The sequence below is a fragment of the Cryptomeria japonica genome, chromosome 3 (assembly GCF_030272615.1).
Source record: "Cryptomeria japonica chromosome 3, Sugi_1.0, whole genome shotgun sequence".
NCBI lineage: Eukaryota > Viridiplantae > Streptophyta > Pinopsida > Cupressales > Cupressaceae > Cryptomeria > Cryptomeria japonica.
In genome coordinates, this window is record NC_081407.1 from 436256932 (window position 1) to 436283250 (window position 26319).

Here is a 26319-nt window from a genome sequence, read left to right on the forward strand (position 1 = left end):
CCCCTGAGCAGATGATCTCTTTTGTCATACATATTTTTTTATCCTTATTTCTTTTTCTCATCCTCTACTACTCCCCCTTTGGCATCAATGACAAAGGTTGTCAATTAATGTCAATTGAGTGTAGTTCTTGTTTTTATCCCTGTAACCGGTTGGTTACAATCTGATAAAGATCTGCTAAAGCAACATTAAGACTGTTGTAGAATTTTTCACTGTCCTTTAGTGCTGCTTCATTCCTTTGGATTGTACCGGTGAGAAAGTGCATTTGCTCTTTCGATGTCTTAAGTCTTGGAACGAGAGCCTCATAAAACTCTTTTCTCAAAGAGATGAGGATATCCAATTTAGGACTTAGTCCGCACTTAAGTTCTTTTGCTTTAAACTTTAACCTTTCCTTATCTTTTTCAAGTTTTTCTATTTTTTCTTCAAATCCGTTAATTTTCTATTCTACTACCGATATTGAATCTGATGAACCTATTAAGTTGTCAGCAATATCATTGATTTCCTTTTGAGCCATGCTGATCTCTTTATCTATATCTTCTGTCAAAATGTTTGTTTTGCATGTATCTCTGTACAATTTCTTGAAGTCCAAAATTATCTTGCCTAGTACCGGTAATAAGGTATCCATATGTTCCTTATTTTTCTTGACTGTCTCCTAAAAGAATTTTTCCTTCTCTTTATTCATTTTCTCTGTGAATGTCTCCTCATTGATTTGATCAATTGTTAGTAGGTTGTCGGTTATGTATTTAGACAATGTGTCTAATTGGCCTAAAGAATCTTTATTCTCTATTTTACACATGGGTGCAATCATCTTCAAAATTGGTAAGGTATCATCAATAGCCTTATATGCTAGTGCATTACAATCTGTTATTTTCTTGATAGAATATAATAATACCCCTGTCACATTAGTTGGTCTGAATTCAGTCATAGAGGTTCTGGATGACCGTCCAACAACCTTCACAATTTGTAATCCACCGGTGGTGGTAATAGCTTTTCTTTCCTCTTTCTTTGGAGGGTCAGTTTATGTCTGCATTTCAACTACCAAAGGTTTAGGTTTTTCAGTTGTAGCCAGTGGTACTGTTTCTGAATGTACCTATGAATCTTGTTGCTCTACCTGTTTCTCTGTACTCTCTACTGATGGTTTCTCTGATGGTGCCTCTGATTATTTTTTAGTGGTATCCACTCCCGTTTTTTCTGTTTGTGACTCTGTGTTTTCTACCGATTTTTTTGTGCTTACTCCTAAAATGTCTACAGCCGGTATCTCAACAAATTTTTCATTGCTATCAGTTGTCGGTTGCTCAATAGATACATCATTATGTACACCAGTGCTATGTACTTTTCCTGTATCTGTTGTCTGTTTAGTTTGTTGCTCACTCCCAATTTCAATGTCTCCAACTGTATCTTTGACATTTGTCTCAACTATTGTGTCTTCTACCGGTGGCTTAGTTTCCACATCTCTTTTCTCACTTGATTCCTTATCAACCACAGTGTTTACTTCTTGTGTGTCGATATTCATTGTGTACAACACTTCTGAATCAAGATTTGTATATTCATGTGTTGTCTCCATACTCTCTATTGTTGGTGGAGTATCAATAGTTTGTGTTGGTGGAGTATTAGAGGAAGGTGGGGGTAAGTTATCTGTCACCTTTATGCTCAGAGGTCCACCTACCTTGCCTTTCCCCTTATCCTTGTCCTTTTCCTCTTGATAGACTTTAAAAGTCTTTGGTCTCTTAAGCTCTTCTTGTTTCTCTTTTTCAACAAAGAATATATCCCACTTGTCTGCAGTTTCTTCTGATATCTTGTTAACTCTTCTTGCCACTAGTGCTACATGCTAGTGACCGGTTGAGAATACTGTCCGGTTTGCCTCACTTATTAATTCATCTATCTGTTGTGTTGAGTTCACTAGGTGAACTGCAAGTAGTTTTTCAATTTTGATCTTTTTATCCAATTCAACAATTTCTACCCTTCTTGCTTCTAACCTTCTATACAAGTCATTGGGTATATCATCTACAACTTCCATAAAAAATTTCTTATAGATATCAAGATATAAAATAACACTATTTTCTATACTTTCTTTTTCATCATCTGATAGTGTGTTATACAACTTGCTGATGTTTGACAATTTGCCATCTTCAGTTATCTCACTCAAAAGTTTGTCAAGTGGAAGAACAGCTTATTTTTGTTTCCTCTTCTTTGGTGTCAACTTCCTTGTCAGAGGCCTCACTGTCTGTTGTTTCTGTCTTGTTCTTTTTGGTGTAGGATTAGGTGCCCGTGAGGGTTTTCTTTTTCTCTCTACCCTTTTGAACTATACTGGTATCTCACTATCGGAGGAGGTAGCAACCAGTGAAAGATGTGTTTCCTATTGTAGTCCTTCCAAGTCACTCTCCTTAATATTAGTTTTATTCAATACATCTTCCTTGATTGCTTTTGCTTGCCTTGTTCCTTTCCTAACTATCTATTCAATTTTCTTTATTCTTTTCTGAGACTGAATACTGCTTTCAATTGTTTCTGCATTTCCAAATATTTTTTTTGTTGGTTCTTTAGGGGCTTCAAGGAGGGCTTTTGCATAAGTTTCAATGATGTTCTCATCTACCTCATATCCCATTTTTGTAACCCAAATAGTCCTTGGGACCACTGCCTCCATCTTGATTTCATCTTTCTTAATTACAAAGCATGTCTCCTTTTGATATTTGTCAACAATAGCTTGAGATAGCCTTATCCTAGTTTTCATTCTAGCCTTTAGTGTTTGAAAATGTTCATTTATATTCTTTTCTTTGTCATCTCCCATGTTGTTGAGTATGTCCAGAAGTTGTTTTCCTACCGGTATGTCAAAACCAAAATCCTTTCTTCCAATACCGGGAACTTGCTTGGTAATATATAACATTAAACATACAAGCATGTTGCCAAATCTGAATGTACCTTTCTTATCACCTTTTATCTTCCCTAGATTGTCTATCAGTTCATCTTTCAACCATTTGCAAATATCAATATTTGCATTGTTGTTTACCATGTCATAGGCACTTTTGATACATAAGCTGGAAACAAAGTTTAACCTATTGGCATGTGTAACCTTGTATCCAAGAATCATGCTTATGAACCTTACATTGATATCCTTAACATCATTTACTCTTAGGGAACTCTTATCAAAGGTTGCGCTGGTTAGGGTTATTACAGTGTCATTTGGAATCTTTTTAGTCTTGTCAAGCCTGCTACCGGTGGAAGGTAAGCTTGTCACTCCCCTAATTGCATCTTTGGTTATCTTATAAATTGAATCTAACCAAAAGAACTCTCCATGTACTCTGCTTAGCACAATCCTTATAACATCCTTCGAAAAATCAGGGATACTAAGAATTTCCACAAAACCTAGGGTTTCAATTATCTTGTGTTCCAGTTTAACATTTCCATTTTCATCACATATAACCATCCTGTACATGTTCTTAATCTCATCATCTCCTAGTTCATATATATGACAATGCATGTAGATTCTAGGATCCTCAACATAAGCAACTCCTTTGGGAATTTATGAGAATGCTCCTAGGGTATCATCTTTCTTCGCAATTTTGGGAATGATTTTAAATACGGGCCTAGGGCGCTTAACAACTTCAACTACAGTAGGGTTTGCAATGAATTCAGGTGTAGAGGAGGAAGCCATTGTTATAAATACCTTAATTTGCCTTTAGGTATGAGTGCTTGAATGATTTGCTTCACTTCTCGCTGTGGATGCCTTCGCTCAGGATTTTCGCGCTCTCAGGAAATTTGAATGCTTGGTGAATGAAAAAAGAGGCAAAACACTTGCTTTATAGTGTCATTTCCTTCAACTGCCACATTTAATGTTTGCCAGTTAAGTGAAAACTTAACTCATCTGCCGGTAAAGAAGCATTTCATCTTCTTATCATCAACCGAGGGTAAACTAGCATGTTTTACATTTGTTTCCATACCCCCAAGGGATTATTTCTTAGTTAGATGAAGAATCTCCTGTCGGTGGAATGGTACTCTGTTCTACCGGTGGAGGAGTATTCACATCAACATTCTGATCTGACTTTCTAATCCATTTTTTTGAAAATTCTTGCTTTACTTCTTCAACCTTCTCTTTAGCTTTCAGGCTGGGTCCTTTGTTATTTGCCGGTGATGCCTTACTTCTACAAAATTTTGCAATATGTCCAATTTTGTTACAAGCATAACAAGTCACATTATTTTTTTGAATTGCTTCTCCATATCCTATGCCAGTATGTGTTCTTCATTGATTATATAAGTGTCCAAATCTTCCACAAACATAACATCTTACATTCATTCTGCAATTTTCTGAATTATGTCCAAGTTTGTTGCATTTAGAACATTGACCGGTGGGTGCATTTGTGCTTTAATAGTTTCTAGATCTACACTAATTTTCTCTATGACCATACTTGTTACAGTTAAAGCATTTTCCATTAAATTTATAAGCATTAGGTTGTCTTACCGATTTGTTGTGATCATGTTTGTTTGCAGTGCCAAAGCTTTCACCAACTTCAGAGCCAAGTCCAGTGTCTCCATTAGTTTTATGATTTTTCAGCATGTCATCAAGTTGTTCTGAACTTTTCTTGAATTTCTCCTTGTGTTGATTTGCAATAGCCAACTCTTTTTCCAAGAAATCCTTCTATCTCATGAGTTCAGTTTTATCATGTTCCAAGTAAATCATATCTGTTTTTAACATATCATTCTCATGACTGAGTCTTATATTTTCATTTGCAACATCATTGATTCTTCTAGCCAAGTCATCTTCATTCTTATTTCTATTTTTAGTGTCTTTACAAAATCTCATGGTCATGTCTTGCATCTCATTTCTCAATGACATATTCTCTTGTTTTAGTTTTCTTACCAGATCATTAAGAGTCTCTTTTTCATCATCATCACTCTGTATCTTCTCATGAAGTTCTCTTCTTTTGTTCCTAGCAATAGTGAGATTCTCCTAAAGTCCTTGAATGATTTCCTATGCAGCCTTCAGATCATCTTCAAGTTTCATATTTTTCAACTTTTTTGCATCATAATCTGCAAGAGATATTTCTAGTTGCTTTGTCAAATTATCCATCTGTACCGGTGTTAGAATCTTCCTCAAGTTGTTAGGCTTTTGAAAATAGAGGACCAGGCTCTGATACCAATTGTTAGGATTCCCAAAGATACTGAGAGGGGGGGGGGTGTGAATCAGTATATTGCCAGTTAATGGATTTTCTTAACTTATTAAATGAATTGCATCTCAAAACAATATACCGGCAAACAAGAATTAATGCATTAAATAAGAACAACAACTACAACATAGAAAGCACACCATAACACAATATTTTTAATGAGGAAACCCAGTGTGGGAAAAACCTCAGTGGGATTTGTGACCCACAATATTTTCTCACTGGCCAATAAGTGAATATTACTAATACAATAGGGGCCCGCACATGCAGGAAGGCCAACTACCTAAAGCTCACTGCTTAAATACAAAAAGAGAAGTCTCACTAACTTACAAAAATGGATTAAGTAAATCCAATATCATGTACTGCTTCGGATCAGCATCTGCTATGCCAGGTTCAGTACCGGTTTAAGCTCATGGAACTTTCATAAACCTTATTCCAAACTCTGCCTTAATATTCACATATTACTTCTGCAATAATCTAACCATATCCGCATCTTTTTAAATGATCTACAAGATCTCATACTTATATGAATCCTATTACAATTCGCCTTGTCGGCTTACAAAAAGATTTTACAAATAAATACAAAATAAAATAGATAAAATCTTGTCGGCCAGGGTGCCGGTAATCATCTTTTCGTTGCCGGTGTCGGTGTCTGTGCCTGTGCCGGTGTCTGCCGATGCCATAGGATTGTAAGGTTGCCATCAATGACAATACCTTCAATCACCTACAATTTCTCATTGGAGTGTGCATTTGCCAACATCAATAACATTGCTACCAAAAAGATAATCTTGTATCTGCAAAGTAGAAATACAGTGTTTCTAGGATCAACCTTCATAGCCAAACCAAAGTATACACCAAGAAGACATTGAGAGGAAAGTGAACAACAACATAATAGTAACCTATCTCAGAGGTATAGTTTGAAAGACATCAAAATAAAATTGCAGCCATCAATAACAACTTGAAAAAAAATAGTGTTAGCAAGGTATAAGTAGAATAATTTCTATAGCAATCTGAAAGGGTCACTATGACAGTAAAGGTATGATAGGTAGAAACACTAGGAAATAGTCACTACTTCACTACGGTCACAAAGTCCCAGTCACACTTGAATGCAACAGGCTCATTGTTAAATATCTACAATCACATATAATAGACCTTTGCATGGAGTACAAAACAGTGACAAATTCGAGCGATCATAGAGAAATACGGAGCAACATCAAGTCTTAAAGGTGACTGAGCAATCATAGAGCAGTCATATGATACATTGAAGATTGACTGCTATGAGGAATAGGTAATGGTGGTGTCAAAGGTAAGCGTTTTGCTTGCATTAGAAATGAAAGATACAGTGATCAAGCCTAAGTTATCAGTATAAATCAAGAAAATTGTGACAATCATAGCAATGGGAAATACATGGTGAGGGCAGTGTTTGACAACCATTAGAATAACAAGGCCATTGTTTAGAGGCTTCAAAGTATAAGGAAACAAAGGTTTTCATGTATTGTAGCAGTCCCTAAGCTTCTAGGACATGAATGAATGAAAGATCATGAGGCACATATACACACTGCTCAAAGTCAGAAATAGATGCATGAAGTCCCTTGTTTATAATAGAGAATAGCAGAGAAAAATATAGTTTATAAAATAATCTACAATGACTAAAGAAAGATATATGCAATCAAACAAAAGCTGTTTTGGAAGCATCACAGTTCCAACTGTGCACAGTCCAAAGTAGAATATGAAGCATCTATAGTAGCCTATTACTAGCAAAAGTCACAATCTTGAAAAGAGTGATAGAACATAGGCATCATAGAGGTAGTATTGTCTATAGTGAACAAAGATAAGTCAGTCTCAACACAAGAGAAGGCGACTCATAAGAAGCCTAAGTAGCATGCAATGAGTATACAAATTGTAGTCATTAGGTGTTCAGGGCAATAATGGATAAATTATCAGTCAGATAATGGTTACAACCATTAAGGAACAAAGTATAGTATACAATATTTAGGCAATCTCATGGATGACAAAATCTGTGAATCTCAGTTTATGAACATAGTGTTCCTTTAGCAACTATGAGCAATGATAGAAAGCTAAAGTCATAGTATTAAGGAATAAAGACAGTCATAAGAGCCATTGGAGCAATAAAAGACATCAAAGTCCAATGTGGAGGACAACACCTTGAACAAACCTTGTGAATCATTCTCAAAAGTTGTATCCACAGTCACAAACACAACTTCATAATACTCTTGTGCATCTTCATAATGATTTATAGTCAGAAATGCAGTCTTCAATGACATAAATACAACTTCAAGCAACAATAGATGCAACCTTTGTAAAGCCAAATACACAAGGACCAAAGGAACTATCAAAATGCAGTCAGGATACATTCAAATAGTGGATCTTGAGTCAAATTGCCTAACAAAGGTCACTAGTAAGATCAGAGAAAAGTATGGTTATAACAACCTAGAAGGGCTAATGCATAGTCGACACCAGCTTTGAAAGCCATTCACAGTCGTGATACTCTTCCTTGCAATATGCATAAGGTAGCCTACTCAATGAGAAAACATTGAAAAGAAAAGATCATGCTTATGGTCACAATGAATATAGAAACATATGAACAAGACATTGATTTAGTATCAAAGGCAACATCAAACCCTTCCAAGACAGAGGTTAGACTACAAAGTGAAGCATCGGGGTCATCATATCATCGTGAAAGGGTATAAAATACAGTGAAGAACTTCTTCCATTAAGACACGTAATCTTAAAAATAAGATATATAAGAACACAAATATTGAAGCCTCAGAGCAGTGATTAAAGATAAAAGAATAGCAATCCTTATTAGTCAGAAAATCACATTGATATTTGAGGTACAAGCCCAAGGGTTTTCTTTTACAAGTCCAAGAAGTTTTCCAATGCACATCCACCTATAATGATGACAACATATTGATTAAGGCAAAGAATAGTGAGTGTGTGCATCAGGGGACAATAATATTGCACTTATAGTCCGTATTCATGCACATAATGCATGCATAAATATTTCATAGAAAACCCCAAAATTTATGCATGAATTAAAGCAATATTTCTACGATAAGTCTTCTACCAAGAAATGACATGAAAAAAATAGAGGAAAAGGCACATACCGTGCTATATCATGCAAGAGAAGCCCAGTTACAATTGAAAACTCCAACTCGAGTTCAAACCCTAGTGCATGGCAACAGAGCTTCCCCAAACAAGAAAAAAGATGCAAATGAAATGCTTTTAGGGTTCAAAATGCTTTTGAATTGCATGCCCTAATTCCTTTTGGAATTATTATGGGCTTTATTTTCTTCATTAACTGTTGTTAATTGTTTATGCATATGGTGCTAGAGTTTTGTTCTAACTCCCACTAGGACTTTATGTCCTAAGACATAACAGTCGTGGGGGGCTTAAAACCCTTATTATTTTATTTAAGTGCATTAATTATTTTTATTGTTTTATTTTATTTATTTATTTAATAATGGTATTAAAATAACAAAATTACATATGGAAATACCATTATTAATAAATAAATAAAAATAATTAATCTCATGTAGTTAGGAGTTCTTAGTTTATGTCAGATGCATACATGCACAACTGAAATGTAAAATAAATATTAAAGTGATAATTCTATAAATCACTTGTAATATTTATTATATGGATATAAGGGAGGAGATTACATATACATAATAAATATTAAAAGTGAAGTCATTATTGGCTAACTTTAATATTTATTCTATTTTCCCCTTAGACACACATGCATCTGACAGAGGGTTAGTTTTCAGCAGCAGTATCAGTGGACAAAGAGAAGATATCAACAATTTGAGGCTATTTTGAGGGTCTTTTTGGTTTCATATTGACTTGAGGGTATTTTGACAACATCTTGGCATCTTTTCATGCACTTTTGGATCCTTTTTTGGAGGCTTTTTCCTTGTGCTCGAATTTTGGACTTCAGTTCATGGGTTTGGAATGCAATTCTTTTCTTTAGGGTTGCATGTCCTATTATTGTATATAGAGGAAATCTTTCAACTTTTTCCTCAGTTCTTGCCTTTGTTTTTCTCTTGCCTTAAGAGAATTTACAAGATTTGTAGCTCATTTATTCATTGATATAGAGATTTGCAACAATTTTCAGTTCTATATTTTAGCAAGATTCTTTTTATTTGCGGAATTTCATAAGTTTCCCTTGGTAATTGCATTTGTTCATGACAGATCTGATAGAAGAATTTTTTGTGTTTCATTTGAAACCTTGAATCTTCTGTCTCCTTAGTGTGCATGCATCATTGCTTTTTTTAGAATCACAGGTTTTAGTTTGTGTTGAAGGTTTTGGTAAATTTGTGTTGAGAAATACATTTTCCTTCCAAGTTTATTAATTACTTAACCTTTCTAAGAAATGTTCATGTGATTGGGAAGTTAATTATCTTGTGTAAGCAGAGTTTCTGATAGATTTTTGTGAGTCATGACAATTTTATCATCATAGTTTTGTGCATCACCTCCTAGAATAGTTTCAATTTTCAGCTTAATTCAATCATTCTTTACTCTTTTCCATACTCATCATTAGTTTTAGGAGGTATTTCAAAGGGAGTCGACCCATAACCCGAAGTTTTGTTTCTCTTTTTGAGTTTACCCACAACTCAAGTTTCGTTTCCATGTTGCACAAGATTGCATAAGTACTGGTACTAATTTTCTTTGTAGAAGCGGGTGCATCCTCCGTGACAACAAGGATGATGATCTCCTCTTCAATGCTTGAAATCTTGACTCTATTGTTGCTCCAAAGCTTGAAGGAATACTGAAAATGCTCAATTTCTCTTGAATGCTTGAATGCTTGATCTCTTGGATGCTTGAATGCTTGATCTCTTGGATGCTTGATAATGACTATGGGATTTCATGAGATAATCGAGTGTCAAATGAGGGGAAATCCCTCTTATATACTTTCCTATGGGATTAATTGATTAATTTTCCGACATGAGATGACATAGAGGGGATTTTCCTGCTTCAAATTTGAGTTAGGAGAGGGAGAGGGGTCCAAGATAGGTCCTCATTAAGGGGGACTAGGGCGCCAAGCCCTAGTCCTACCCTAATTTGGGGTAGGATCAAGGTGTAGGCAAGGTGCATTACTGAGTTGTATGAAGATTTTGATATGTATGATCATAATCAGGTCTCCAATCAGGCCAAGGGGCACAAACACTAAGGTGAAGACCCAAATATAGTCGAAAATTGCAAGGGGTGAAATTTTAGGACATTACATTTAGCCTCCACTTTAGCAAGAGAATGAGCTTATGAAAATACTCGCAATAAAGCACAAGGAATTTAGATTGAAAGGCTTCCACCATGTCAAAGAGGCAAGATTCACCAAGCCCCTAGTGGACTTCATGATCTTACAACTTCAATGACAAGGTAAAAGGGAAGATCATGAGAGAGAACCATGACTACAACTAGTAAGGTTCTCTTACTACAAGTCAAGAAAAGAAGATACTAAAAATCACAAGGCAAAGACAAAGTTTGCTAAGCAACTTTAAGTATCGAGAGAGAGAATCATGAGCGGAGTAAATGCCCCCACATTAAAGCAATTGCGTACGCCTTACCAGGAGCAATTGCTTTAAGGTAGGATACACCCCAAAAAGATAAGCATGTTATCACAATAAGTTATCCCCCAAGAGAGGATAAATCAAAGGATAATGAACACAAAACACAAAGCACAAGGTGGTTTCACCTAAATTTGGAGTCAATATACTTTTTATGATAACTCATGTATATCATGTATATGTATATGCATAGAATCATCCTCATCCCCCAAAGAAAGGAAACCACCATGGAAGAAGGGAGCACATGTGTATTTTGAGTCAACATGGAAGAGACCAAAATATATCTCAACTCTTTGCATCATCCTCAAGTAGACAACACTAGGGACAACAAATAGAAGAATGTCACAAATAAGCAAGAGATGAGAGAGAGAGAGAATCTATGGTGCTAATGAAGCTAATCAAGCACGTCATCCTCCCCTCAATATTACTGATCATTATTTTGGGAAGGTAGAAAAAACACAAGAGGAGCCACATAGAGCACACTAGATGGAGCTATCACAAGTTCCAAACAAGGACCATGCTCTAATGATGAGTCACTTTATTCGTTGCTAGGAGCTAGGATTAATGCTTTTAAATTTTTTGCAGATAAATCATTGTCAACATCAACATATTCATATTCATCATCAAAAATATTAGGATCAATATTTTCATCATTAACAATATTTTCACCTATTTCTTCATTAAGATTAATAAGAATAGGAGCTCTAATAGGATTAGTGTCGTGTGTGTGAAGTAGGGTACCTGCAGCTGCAACACAAACACTCAATAGATCATTACAAGCATGGTTAGCAAATTGAAATAAAATGAAAGATAAACCATGACAAAGAGACCCATCGCCTCCTAAGAGATGCGAGTGTGGATTTGCTTTCAGATCCCGATAAGCAATCCCAATGACTTGACTACACCTAGACAAAGGATTTAAAATAATTATGATATGCAAGCTAGATGAGATTGATTATGCTATATTTATCCAAGAGTATAATTAAGATAATGATATGCATGATTAAGCTATGATGATGATGTAATTAACCTAGAATAGAGATTGATTAAGCTACATGATTCAACAATTATTCTAGAAAATGATCAAATTAAGCTACATCTAAAATGCAATTGCCTATAATAACAATGCTTAGAGGTGGCAGTAATCAACGGTCAAGATTGAGTATCAATATATCAAGGGTGAAATTGGAAGAGGTTGGAGAAGAGGTTGGAGGGAGGGACACTTGTCATCTCTGTGGTGACAAGTGTCAAGGAGCCTTGCTCATAAGAGGGCAAGTGTCCAAGGGAGGATACATGTGGCATAAGTGTCATGTGTCTCAAGGGGAGGATATCCAACCCATAGTAGGTTAGGATAAGGAGGTTATGATGTTAGGGTTAGTTAAACCTAAGGTTAAGTGGAATGAGTTAGGTTAGGGGATGGCTAGGTTAGGTGGTTAGAAGTTAGGAGGTGTGTGGGTAATTTGAATTTGAATTCAAAACATAAGAAAAGGCTAATTAACTTTCAACAACTCATAAATTGGTTTGTTTTAATTAATTAGGGAATTAGAAGGAATGAATTAAATGGGGGGGGGGGGGGGAGGATTAATTAATTCATAATAATTAGTCAAAGGGGACTATTGAAATGAACCTATTAAATAAATCCTTAGATTTATTAATAAGTAGATGAATGGGAGAATTTAATCAAATTGCTAATGAATTCAATTAAATTGGGAAGGGGGATTAATTAAATAATTGCTTATTTAATTAATTATCTTTAGACCATTTTTAGGTGTATACAAATAGAACTTGAACCAATATTTGTTTTAAGCATTTTGTGTCTTGGAGAATTATGTTGAACAACTTGTTTAGGAGAAAATGGAATCATGTCAATAGTTGGTGTTTTAGGAGAATAAATGGTTTGGGAAACAACTTCATGAGCTCTAGCGCGATGTCTCCGTCGGTGTTCTCTCACACAACGGTTTTGTCTAGCTTTGGCTGAAGGGTGAGGAGGGTTAGGCTTATTAGGTATAGGCTTCATCTCTTCTTTTAGGGAAGAATGAATAGGCTGAGATCTTTTAGGTTGGACAATAGGAGAGGTCGATCACTTGTCTTTATAAGATGAAGGAAGAGGAAACACACAATATAAAGGAGGAATTGGAGGTGTAGGAATGAGACTGGGTCCATCATGAGGAGGAGGGATAGGTCTAGCCATAGGAGGAATAAATTGATGTTTAGGAGGAAGAGTTTTTCTACCTTTTGGAGGAAGAGTGGACTCATCCATAGGAGAAGGAATAGATTCTTCTTTAGGAAGGAGAATATCTCTTTTCTTAGGAGAAAGGATACTCTTCTCTTTAGGATAAGGAATAGGTGGTTATTTAGGAAGAAGATTATTTCTTTCCTTAGGAGGAAGAATAATCTTATCCTCAAGAAGTGGTATATGATCATCAAGAGGAATGCTAAGTGTTGGATTTCAAGGTTTACTCAAGGATAAGATCATTTCATTTTTCCAGTTTTGATATGATCTAAAGAGAGCATCACTTATAGGTTGAAGAGGCTGGAATCGTTTGGACCAAAAGTAATAAAGACAAACATATCCATGCCTCATTGTAGGTTGAAATATTCTATGATTAACAATTATGATTTCACCATTAGGAGGAAATTCCAAACACTTATGAATAGTAGAAGTGATCGCTTTCATGGAAGAGAGCCGAGGATGTCCCAACTTCACACGAAATTGATCAGATGTAGGAATGATAAAAAATTGAACATCTAAGCATTTAGTGCCAACATCAATAGGAAGTGTTATAGAACCAATAGTAGGAAAACAAAAGCCATAAAAAAATTTAACTACCACATCAGTATCATCATATATCACTTGATGCAATTGCAAACTATAAATAAATTCTTTAGTTATCACATTAACCATGCAAGTAGGATCAATAAGCACTCATCTAGAAGGTATACCTTTGATTTTTGCACTTATTTATAATGGGCCATTGGGTGCTTTAATGGTATCACTAGGATCAAATGTGATGCACAAGTTCTTAGGAGGTTCTTGTTGATCTACAAGGTTCACCACATTATTAGATTGAATGGTTACATCATTTGGAGAGAAAGCAAGAAGATCAGTCTCAACCACATTATTGGAATGTGATGGTTACATCATTTGGAGAGAAAGCAAGAAGATCAGTCTCAACCACATTATTGGAATGTGATGGTAAAGGATTAGTGAAAATATGAAGGTTTTGGTTAGGAGGAGCTACAGATTTGTTTCCTTTATCATTCACACCTACTACAAATATGGTATTGTTATCAATCAATTCTTGAATCTTACTTCTCAATGAAAAACATTTTTTAGTATCATGACCAGGTTGACGATGGTATTGACAAAAATATTTAGCATCAAAGTAAGGGGAAGTTGTTTTAGATGGATCAATTGGTTTGATTTTGGGAAGTTTTAACACATTCCTTTGTATTAACTAAGACATAATGCTATGCAAAGATTCATTCAAAGCAGTAAATTATTTTTCTTTTTTAAAGTATCTAGACAAAGGAGGCACACCTGTAGTGGCTACCAATTGATTGATTGATTGTTGTTGTCATTTAATTTGATGAATCATTTGTTTGGTTTGAACTTCATAAATGGTTGTTGAGCACTATCACCCTTATCACTAAGAGCCATGGAAGATGATGATTTTTCCAATTGACTCACAATCAATTGTTAATTGTGAAGTACTGTGCACAACTGCGAAAAGGAAGTAAACTCAGTTAAGAGAAGTTAATCCCTAATATCTTTTTGTAAATTAGAAATATATATTTTTTAATATCTTGATCAGGCACAAGAAAAGAAATCTGAGAATACAAATGCTTATATCTACCAATAAAATTAGTCACTTTTCTTTAACTTTTTGTTTACAATGCATTAAATCAGTCAAAGTAACTTTAGGACCAATGTTATTATAAAATTGTTGAATAAAAGCATTAGCCAGTTGTTGAAAAAAATTAATAGAATAAGGAGGCAAAACACAATACCATTGCAAAGCTCTATCCTTTAATGTTATAGTAAACATTTTTGCTAAAAATCTTTGATCACGAGAAAAGTCACTAGACAAAGTTTGGAATGTTTTAACATGAGTTAAGGGATCACCTTTTCCATTATAAAGTTCCAACTGAGGGACTTCTACATGTTTAGGAGGGATGGCTCTAACAATGTCATTGGATAATGGGCTTGCTAGATCAAATGTGGGCACATTATACTTGGATTGATTCATAGAAGCTATTTTTTGTTGTAAGACATTGTTTGGGCTAGGCTTTTGATTGTAGCTTCGGTATAAGGGTTGAAATTAGACATGTTGGATTGAGAGGGTAGAGTAATATTGTTGAATGAAGGAAGAGATTGAGAATAAGGAGGTGGGACACTATGATAAGTAGGTAATGGAGAAGATTGGGTAACACATGGAAGACTCATGAGAGGGATAAAGAAATTGTGATTGAAGGAGTTTCCCCCTTGACTAACATTTATAGGTGGTGAGTGTGAATGGGTAACAAGGAGAACACTCATGGTAGGAGAAATGAAATAAGAGGTATTTCCCCCATGACTAAGATTTGTAGGTATGATAGTTTATGCAGAGGTAGTCATGATGTTTGATGTGAAGGTAGGAACACTAGTCATATGAGTTGTTAAAGGAATATAATGATTAACTTGACTAGGAGGTTTTGTATAACCGAGGTTTTCAGCACAACTCTTCATAGGCATGATATTAGAATCAACGATATGAGAAATACCACACAAGGTATCAACGCCTTCTTTATTATTTTAAATCATTCTTTTGAATCCTTCAATCAATGGGAGAGATTCACTTTCTGGGTATTCTTGACTCATCCATTGTTGAAGATTGTCAAATTGATTGTCCATCTTCACCAATTGGTCAACAGATACCCTAGTTAGTGATTCCTCCACATCATGAGAATTATCAAGAGGATAAATGAGAATATTTGTAGTATTGGAAGAACCACCAATATCCTCATTGAAAAAGATAGCCAAATTAGGCTCCATTTCCTTGGTATTTAAACCTTTGACAGCCTTAATTCTACAACTTCTCCTAATGGGGATACTATAGGTAGGACTAATTGTTGGCAACAACAATGAAGGAAAACTTAGAGGGGAGGGGAGGGGGGGGTGAATCAGTTTTCACCAAATTAATTGCAAATCTGATAAACTACATCAACATCAACAACAAAGATAAGAAAATTGATAGCACAACACATAACACCAAGATTTTGACAAAACCTGGTTAACGGAAAAACCATGGTGGGAACCTACCCACAATAAGATGATACTCTGCAGTAGTATGTGAAAATATTACAATGAGAAATGCACCTGCATTCAGGCTCACTTCCTAGAGCTCACTGCTCAAAATATAATAACCCGGAAGGCTACAACCCTCAGGGAAGTCTCACTAACCTACAATAAGATTCAGACAACAATCCAAAAGGAATGAACTGCAATGATAACATCTGCTAATGCCTGATGACAATTCTGGTTAAGCAAATATGTCTGCTCTACAACCCTCCAAGATTGTGCTCAAACACACTATTAAAGGATTAATTCCTTTGATTGCTCATACACCATTCTCTAATAATGCAGAAATAACCTTGATACCCAAATTACATGACTCTATCACCTATTTATACAATTCATCAACCTTGACAACAAGGTCGGATAAACCCTCAACTCACAATTACAAAATTACATCACACAATACAAAGATCAACCACTGGACCAATATAATGATATACATAACATAACATGGACCTAAATCAAACTTCCAAACACTCAACACCACAAGTAATCATGCCAAGATCAACTGCAACACACTACACTACCAAGAATACCACATAACATGAAGAACATGACCGGATCATGAAAACCACTAGAAACTCACACAACAATCAATTCAGAGCAACAAAACAAATAGGACATAATTAGGAACACCAGTGAGAATGTTAGAATCATCAGTAACAACTCTACCAATACCACTCATCAAATCTTCATCGATCAACATCTGAACCTCAAGAATACTCAAACAACAACAACTGTCATGAAGAAAGATAACCTGCAGAGCACCAAAACATGAACCATTTGAAATGAAGATACACAAGAACATCCCAAACAATCTCCCAAAATCACAACTCAAGATATGTTCACACCGGAATATACCATAGGAGATACCAAACTCTGCAAAGCATTGATCAGAAAAACCAAACTGCAAACTAGATCACATGATATGATCAATTAAGTTTCCCAGAACACTGAAACTAATATAGAAACATGTAATGATACTAGAAATATTCCATACACCAAACCATGATCCCAATAAACCAATTTGTAACCACCAGAGTAATAAATCACAAGAATATGGTCTCAAAGTAATAATAACTTGCAATTATGGTCTTGAGAAAGCCTATGTAGAGGCTACAATAAAATTGTTTGTGAGGCAGTAATTAGTTTAGAGTGTTGGTGAGAGGAATGGTGGATGGAAGTGCCTAATAGGGTTTCAGAAGGCATGAAGACTTTCATTATAGAGGTGGTTTAAATCTGAAATGGTCTTTGAATAGAAACTGGAACCGCAGAAATTTTAGAGATGACCGATCAAGTTTCAAAAGGCAAACATGGCCATGGAAGGGTCCAGAGACCTCTCAACAAAGAAGGCCTACAACTGGAGGAACCACAAAAAACATCAGGGGCTAGAGAAAGGCAAGATTGGATGGCTATGCAACATTAAATAACAAGTAGCAAATCGACTTTAAAATGGCACAAGAGAAATTTTGGAGGCCAAAACCTTCGGCGGAAGCTGCAAAAGTCCTAGAGGTATGCCCGAACTTAGTCTATAGTAGAGTTTTGAACATAGAAATTTATAATGAGGAATGTAGTAAAAACATAATATTTCTTAGCAAACATGCTCTTTTTATGAAATGGGGGGGCACATGGCCGACTTTCTCTAAGATCAAAGCTTGTGTTTTTGTCTGGGGTGAGGGAGTGGAACTTAATACTTTAGAAAATGGTTTCTTTCTAGTTATATGCCCCTCTACCCAGGACATGAATTGGATTTTGAAAAAAGGCCCTTTCTTTATGGATGGGAAAGGGTTTAATATTATCAAGTGGAGACCAAATTTTAACCCTAAGAAAGAGATTCTCAGTAGGGTTCTGTTAGTCCACACTTGCATTATGTCTATTTTGGGTCCTTTAAATTTTTCCTCGTTTGCATTTTTCTTTAACTGAACCTTTCGCTTGAACCGTTCTAGAGTTCAAGGTTCAAGTTCAAGTGCGGTATGTAGTATAGCGGCTTTGTTTTAAGTAAGGCATTAAAAGGTCTTGGTGATCATAGTTCATTGAACTTGAACCGTGAACCTTTAGAGTGGTTCAAGGTTCAAGGTTCAACATGTTAAAGCAAGTCTTGTGTAAGTCATGTTTTATAGTGAGTAAGCTTTGGCATGTTTGTGTGTTTTCCACTAATGCTTTTTTGAACTTGAACCTTTGAACCTATTTTTGGAAGGGTTCAAGGTTCAATGGTTCAAAGTTCGAGAATTGATGACTTTGGAGATAAAGTGAACAAGTGTCGGCATATAGGAAACATTCTGGATTTAAAAGATGAACCGCGAGAAAATGAATTGTGATGGAAATCCATACTTGGGAATAATCATTCCAAGCAATCATTTCAAGTAAAGGATATGGAGGAGAAAAGACTTGTTATTAATAAACTGTCAGAAATTAATCTTTTCGACACGATTGACACAAATGAGTATGCAGTTTTCAAATCATGACGAATTCTGCGACTGATATTTTAGGCCAGTCCCTAAGATCTGTTTTATTTAAAATAAGTTACTTGCCTTCATTATTTGCCCAATTTGGTAAGTAGAAGATTAGTGTAGGTGACATTTCTTGTTCTCTGCTCTTTGAATTCTCAGTTTTGCATGAAAGGTGAGTGCAAGTTCTTCCTCTTTTCTTGTTGGTTTTCATAAATTGAAAGTGTTATTTGATACTTCCATCGGTTCAGTCAATTCTTCCTACTGTATATTTTCTGATTGTAAATAAAAAATGAGACTGAAAATACCTCAAATAGACCAGAAGTCTTGGTTAGTTAGTTCCCTGCTTGACACAGGAGATACTTTTCTATCATCAGTAGACTTAGAGGAATTCAATGAAAGAGTGCAAAATTCTGCTAGTTCCCCTTTGATGCAAAAAATTTCAGATAGTGGGTTGGTAGAAGCTGTAGCATTTCCTACAACTATGTCATGTTCAGAACTAGTTTTGGAATGTATGAGCAGATATGGTCCTGTAGAGAGGTGTATAAGAAATGCAGACGGTAAAGTGTTACTTGCAATTAGTTGGGAGGTCATTTCCGTCGTAATGAAAATACTAGAAAAGGAGCAATATGAGGACTCGATGGTATGCAAGTCGCAAGGACTTTTCTCTGAGAAGAAGTCATGTTATAGGAGTGTCATTGCGAGAAATTGGTTATTGAAATTTCAAAAGGGGGGTTCAAGATTGCCAAGACCATTAACCCGAGAGCATCTGATTCAAGAAGTAAGGGACATAGTCATTTTATTACATAGAATGCGGGGAAATCAGATAGCCTTTTACTGGGAAGATTGGATGCATTTCTTTATCTAGGTCATCTTTGGCGAAAGGAGATACATAGATTGGGCAGAGTTGATTGTAGAAAGAATGCATGAGGGTTTAAGTTATTTTGGGAACAAAAATTTCAATATGTCTTCTTACCTTATATACTGTTTAGCCTGCACCCACGAATGGGTAGGTCTGTACCATGAATCCTGCCAGAATGATATGAGAATATATGAATATCACCTGCATTTGCAGCAACACAGGCTCACTGACAATTATTACAAGGTTCATAATATTTTCCTTGGCAGGTTGGTATTTGAGTTGAAAGGAGATATTCATAAGAGATTAACTGAGGAAGATATGCAGTTTATAAATATATATGGTAGCTTTTATATTCAGTTCTCCAGGTTCACTTATTTGAGGGTTGGGGGTTTTGAAGGAAAACCCTACAAATTGCCAATATATGTCTTTGATAGGAAAGTGTTAATTGAATTTTGTAGGCAACTCACTCATATAGATAAGAAATATGGGGAGGAACACCAAACAGGGGTTTTCTTTCCCATTTAATTGACACATTACATTTGTTACAGTGTCTCAGATGCTTTGAATTTGGAGTTAGAGTTCAAAAGGTTTAAATATCAGTTGTATTTTCCCCGCACTAAATTTGATACTAAAGGATTTGCAATGACACACTTTAGGGATAATTTTTTACATGTACCTGATGTAGAAGACTTTTGGACGGATTGTGTGGATGAGTAAGAAGTCCAAAAAAGAGCTCACCTGAGACTCACAGTGCAACAAATTAAGGATTATGGTCTGAAGATAAACACTGCAAATATTGTGGATGATGAAAATGATATTTTTGACCCCCAATTTATCGATGATAGGCAGCCAAGAGTAATACCAGATTTTGACTGGAAAAAAGACGAGGAAGAACAAATTCAAACTAGGACAATCTTGGTCATTCGAAGAACAGAGAAGTGGATTAGAAAGCAGAAGCTGAGAAGAAGCTCAAGGAAGGGTTCAACCTCATCCACTGAGGTCTTGGTATCTAATTCTCTTGTCCCATCTTGTGCTGCAGGTTCACTGAAATAGGGAAAAGGAGGACAAAGAGCAAAGACAGTGCAAATCAAGGAGGAGAAAACTTCTGTCAGAGTCACTCACTCTAGAACAAGGGGCAAAAGACAATCCTTGCCTATTGATACTATGGTGGTTGACCTTGAGATGGATACCACCTCAATTGATCCAATCAAAGAACAACAAGGGTTGGCTGATGAGGGTAATAATCGGTAGGAACAAGAAGCCTTAAATGAAGTTACTACTATGGTAGTAAGGGATGGAAAGGAGACTAGAACTGATTCAGATAAGCCTCAAGTTCCTTTAGGACCAGTATGGTTAGAAAATATGTTAAGAAACAAGAGGAGAAACATTGTACTAGCCTTGATTCTAGTAGAAGACATGGTGAGTAAATGCTTGGGAAAGACTCCAAAAGCGAAGAAGTCCAAAACTATGTCAAAAATTGACTTTGATGAAGATAGTGGGAACTGGATTGATGAGATTGCACACCCATTAATAGATGAAAAGACAGAGAACTTTACAACTCAAGACTTCACTGTTGAAAAGATAAATATTAGAACTACTTCTCGAGCCACATATGTTCTCCACCTTGAGGCTTCAATAAAGAAGATCATAACCAGGACTTGGAAAGACAAAAAAGATAAGCATCAAATGAAAGAGATGTTACGAAGGATGGCAGAATACATTGAGGCAATCAATGCTTGAAACCCTCAACCTGTGTCACAGATTCCAATGTCCTTTGATCCTAAGTCCCCTGCAAATCAGAAGACTTTGGAGCAAATAACAAAAATGCAGGTTGATCACAAAAACTGTGATGGAGTGGCTAGAAAAGATTCAGAAGTTTGGTGCAGAGTACTTTGTTAATCTAAGCAAGGTATATGATGGGGCGATGCAAGTAATGAAGGAGCTGGAAGTTGAAATCATCAATTGGAAGAAAGAGGAAGCTAAATGGGCGTCAAAAGTTGCGTAGATGCGAGAAGTACAAAATTATGGGGTAATGAAGTTTCTTGCGGAAAGACCTGTGGCAGGCTTGGATGACAACATTTTGTATGTGTGCTAGAGGAACATTGAATGGAGAAATTCTCTAATAAAATAGGCTTATGAGGACTTTGCGAAATTGATAAATCAACTCACAGAATTAGTTACTTCCATGAGAAATGAGCTTGTGTGCATTGGGATTAAATGTCTGAAAGATGATGGAAGAACCCTAGAAATGATCGAGGTTATAACATAATCATTTAAGAGAACAATTAATTATGTGAAAGAGGCTAAGGGTTTGGTTTCAGATGACTTAAGTGTGATTTCTAAGATCAAATCACTCCTATTTTTATGCATCAGACATCTACATAGTCACTCCGACAAAGTCACACAAGTTAACAAGGAAAAAGCGGTCTGGAAGCAACGTATGGCACACGTTGGATTACCTCATAATACAATCATTCAACACTTCACCACTGCTCATGCAGATTGGAAGAAAGAAGCAATTATCAGAACTATATAGTGATATTTTTCGTTGATGATAAATTCTTTTTTTTTTACTTGTTGGTTGCAAAAATAATTTTATTTTTATACTGGTTTCACTGACCTTGCGGGGCGGAAATTGTTGGCTTTTCATGTTTCCCGTTATAACTGTTAGCCGGGTTGTGGCTATATAACAATGTTTTTGAGACTCTAGAAAGGTCCGAAAAACTATGATTTTTTGAGCATCAAACAATATCTGTTTATGTTTTGAATTCCTTGGAACTGGATTGAGTGATTTATGAATGAAAATGATTATGGTGTGCAGTCTTTGAATCTATGCATGGTGCAGAGGCACCTAAAGTACAAGAGATAAATGAGTTTAAGAGTTCTTATATCATGTATTAAAATATATTTGATTCATTTGTGATGTATTTGAGTCTAAATGTAAGGCTATGTGAAGCCATTTATATGACATTGTTAATATTGTTATGTTAAGGTCCTAGTTTGATCAAGAAGACAAAAATATGAAAGAATGTCTAATAAAGGCTAAAAATCATGTAAAAGGTATTAAATAGGTTATTTGGACATGTCTAGGGTGATTTTACAAAGTGTGGAGTCATTTTTATTAAGTGTCATAAAAGTTGTCAAAATGCATAAAAATTGTAAAGCATGAAACAATGCAAAAAGGCATTAAAAGTTGTCAAAAGGAAGATGAAAGGTCATAAGGGTGGTTAAGTGGTTTCTAACTACCTAAATATGTATAAATATGATGTATTGGTCGAACCAAATCATAAAGGAAAGAAAGGAAAGAAAGGAGAACATTTTGATACATTTTGGTGTATTCTACTATTGCTATTTTGATTGGCTTTCCAGTTTTTATGTTGGTTCCAGGTCTTGCACGACCATGTATGACCTGGAAACCTTTGTAAATATATAAAGAATGGTTAGATATGTGAAATAAATTTCTTTTCCATTTGGTTTGGAGTGATTATGTTTCTAAATGAAGAAATTATGGAAGTTTTGGTGAAAGTTGTTGTTTGCAGATTTGAGGTTTCCTGAGAACAGTCATGTTGCAGATTATGGTACAGATTCATATGAAATTATTATGACCTCTAAATAGATTAATTGGATATATATGTGAATTATCTTTCATTTCCATTTTGTCTGAGTCATTTTTATTTAGATTTGTGGAAGTTATGAATATTTTGGTGAAAACTGGTTTTAAAAGGTCTTCAATGGAGTTGCAGGCAATGGTTTGACATTATCTCATGATTTAAGAATTGGAAAATTTAATGGATTACATATTCTAAATCTATATTAATAAATATACCATATGAAATTGGTTTGGTGTCATTTTTTTATGTTTTGTGAAAGATATTTGATGCCCTAGGCGGACTGGGCATGCACATGCTTTGTTTGGGAATAGCAGTATTGGGTCTCGGTACAGAGGCCATAACTTTTAATCTAACCATTGGATTATCCTAATTTTTGGATATGTTTTAAGAAGTATAGTTATCTACATTTTCACCAAAGGGATCTTTGAAATAATATCTGGATCAAAAGTTATAAATGACAGAATACAGGTCTATGACTGGGAACTTTAAAGATTGAAGTGTGAACCATGAATATGGGTTATTGCATTAAGTTGATATTAATGAAGAGATGATTGAAAGAAGTTGTTATTTTGCCTCTAAAGAATGAGTTTAAATCGATATTGATATTTGAATATGCAGATAGGGATGAAGTCTTTGTTCCCTCTGCATCAATGCATTTAAAGATTGATGATCTTTCTTTAAAAAGTCTGTTATGTGCATGATATCATTATTCTTATTAGTAAATTATATGTTTTCTTGAATTCATTGTTATATATATTTGTTAGAAGATTCATTGTGGATTGAGTTGCACTGATCCCGCTTGCCTTGTGAGGCATGAGAGAGTATTGATCAGAATCAAGACTACATTGAACTTGCTTTGCTCTGAATTTATGGAATGAACTTATGCTCAGAAATAGAGTCTGTGAGCTCTTATTTAATCTTCAAATTTTTTTCTCTAGTTTATATTATGGCATTCCTTTGTGTTGAGAGATGAATGCTAAAGCCTTTTTATGCTGGTTAAAAGCGTCTTGATTTCAAGATTTTCTGTGTAGAATTCATTGCAAATCATATGAGGAGATTTCCTCTAATGCAAAGGATGGATTTTGATTAGTTCATCCAATTGTTGGTTTATTTGTGTCCTTTCATTAAGGGGTGTACAAAAGTCGTATTATCATTTAGAGAAAATAAATATTGCAATTACAAGAAAGGGACAAATCTGTTAACCAACAGATTTTTGGCGAAGTTGATTATGTTTTTCAAGAGTTACAAAACCTCAATTTTCAACCCACTTTTTCACCTCAAAGAAGAGCAAGAAGTAGGCCTCCTTTCTCGTCCTCATCATCTCCTATGTCCTTAGTGTGTCAAGCTCTAACCTTGCATGGCATTGCTTTACCAAATATAATCAACCCAGATCCCCTCAATATCATATTTCCAATGGCAGTAAATAATCCTTGGGGGGCCATTGTAGGCCCATTGAACTTAGGATTAAATTTGAATCCATTACCCAAAGGTTCTAGAGATCACTTGCCAAAATTTAGTGGGGATGGGAAAATCATCGTCAATGAGCACCCAAATGCATTCAATGTGGCTTGTGGAATAATAGCTGGTCAACATGAGGATGTTTCTATAAGATTGTTTATTCAGAAACTGACTGGAGTAGCAACAGATTGGTTCTATCACCTACAAAATAGTGTGATAACAAATTGGCAGGATTTGAAAACAAGGTTTGAGGTAAGATTCAAAGTGGCTGAAGATGAACACTCTCTCTTGGCTCAATTGGCCCAGTTAAAGAAAGAGATCCTAGAGTCTATGAGGGACTTTGTAGCAAAATTTGATAAGATTGTGCATAAAATTCCAGTCAATCAAAAACCCTCAGATGATAATATGAAGTGTTTTTTTAATTAATTCCATGCCTTCAAAAATAGGTTTCCTGATCCGTAGGCAAAGAGTTGCAAATTTAAGTGTTGCCAAAACACTTGCCGTTGAGTTGGAAGATGATCTAATCATGACAGGTAAATGGAAAAGAGAAGTACAGACACGCATTGCCCAACCTTCTACTTATTCTGACCCTGTCATCCAGATATTGATGAATGATGTGATTAATCTTAAAAGACAACTACCTAAAGCCAGTACATCCTACTCATCTTGTTATTAGGATGTACCTAGGAGAAATACAAATTAGTCTTTAGGCTTTGGAAACAAGTCTTTGCAATTACCTCATTCTCAGCAGATATTGGCAATTGAGGTACCACCACCTAAAGGGAGTATGTGTGTTTTTCATCTCACAGATGAACATGATGGTAGTTCCTATCCTGAGATGGTGCGTTATGCACAATTATTGAACTCTAAAGATACCCCAAGTGAGTGGAGTGAGGAAGAATATTTAAAGCAACCTCGCGACTCTGAAATCCACTTCCTAGAGTATGAGTCAGATTTAGAAAGGTGGGGTGATATTTTGGTTACTTTAGAAGATCCTTCATGTGTTGTGCTCACAAGAAATCAACAAAATGTGAAACCTTAGAGCGCTTTTTCATCATCTGCTGTGAATTTCAAAGGAAAGGAGATTGTTTCAAAATTTCATAACAATGATAAAAAACTCCAAGAGTCTCTATTGTTAAGGTCTGCTGAAAAGGAAATTTCATTTTATATTGTAGAGTTTTGCAAATCCTCCCAAATTCAAATTACACCTGCTGAGTATCTTAAGCTAAACCCCAAAGAGCTAGATAGGCTCATTCAGTTCATAAAAGGGCATAATGTACTACAAGCTAATGGAACACAACAGTTAGTAAAATGTCACCCTTTTACATATCATTATTTATAAATGGTCATAAGTTAAATAAGTTAAATAATTGTATTAAAGATTCAGGGGAATTTGATAATATATGTTAGGACTCGGAGGCAACTGAGAGGGGGGGGGGGTGAATCAGTTGTCTATTAATTTCAACCCAAATTTAACTTAATCAAACTTGATACATAATACCGGTAAACCAAACTTGATGCCGGTTAATAGATTAACAATAAATATCAATACCGGTGAAACTTAATGCATGAGACAAAAAGAGAAACAACATCCACAACACATAACATAGAGATTTGTATGTGGAAACCTTGTAAGGGGAAAAACCACAGTGGGAAACCTTACCCCTAATCAGATGATCCTACTGTAGATAGTATGTGTGTGCAAATGGGGTCTGCACATGCAGAAAGGCCAACTGCCTAGAGCTCATTGCTCAATCACAAAATAAGAGTCACACTGACTTCAATTGGATGATTAAATCCAATGATAATGTACTGCTCAAAGTAGCATCTCCAATGCCGGATTCAGTATTGGTTAAGCTTCGATA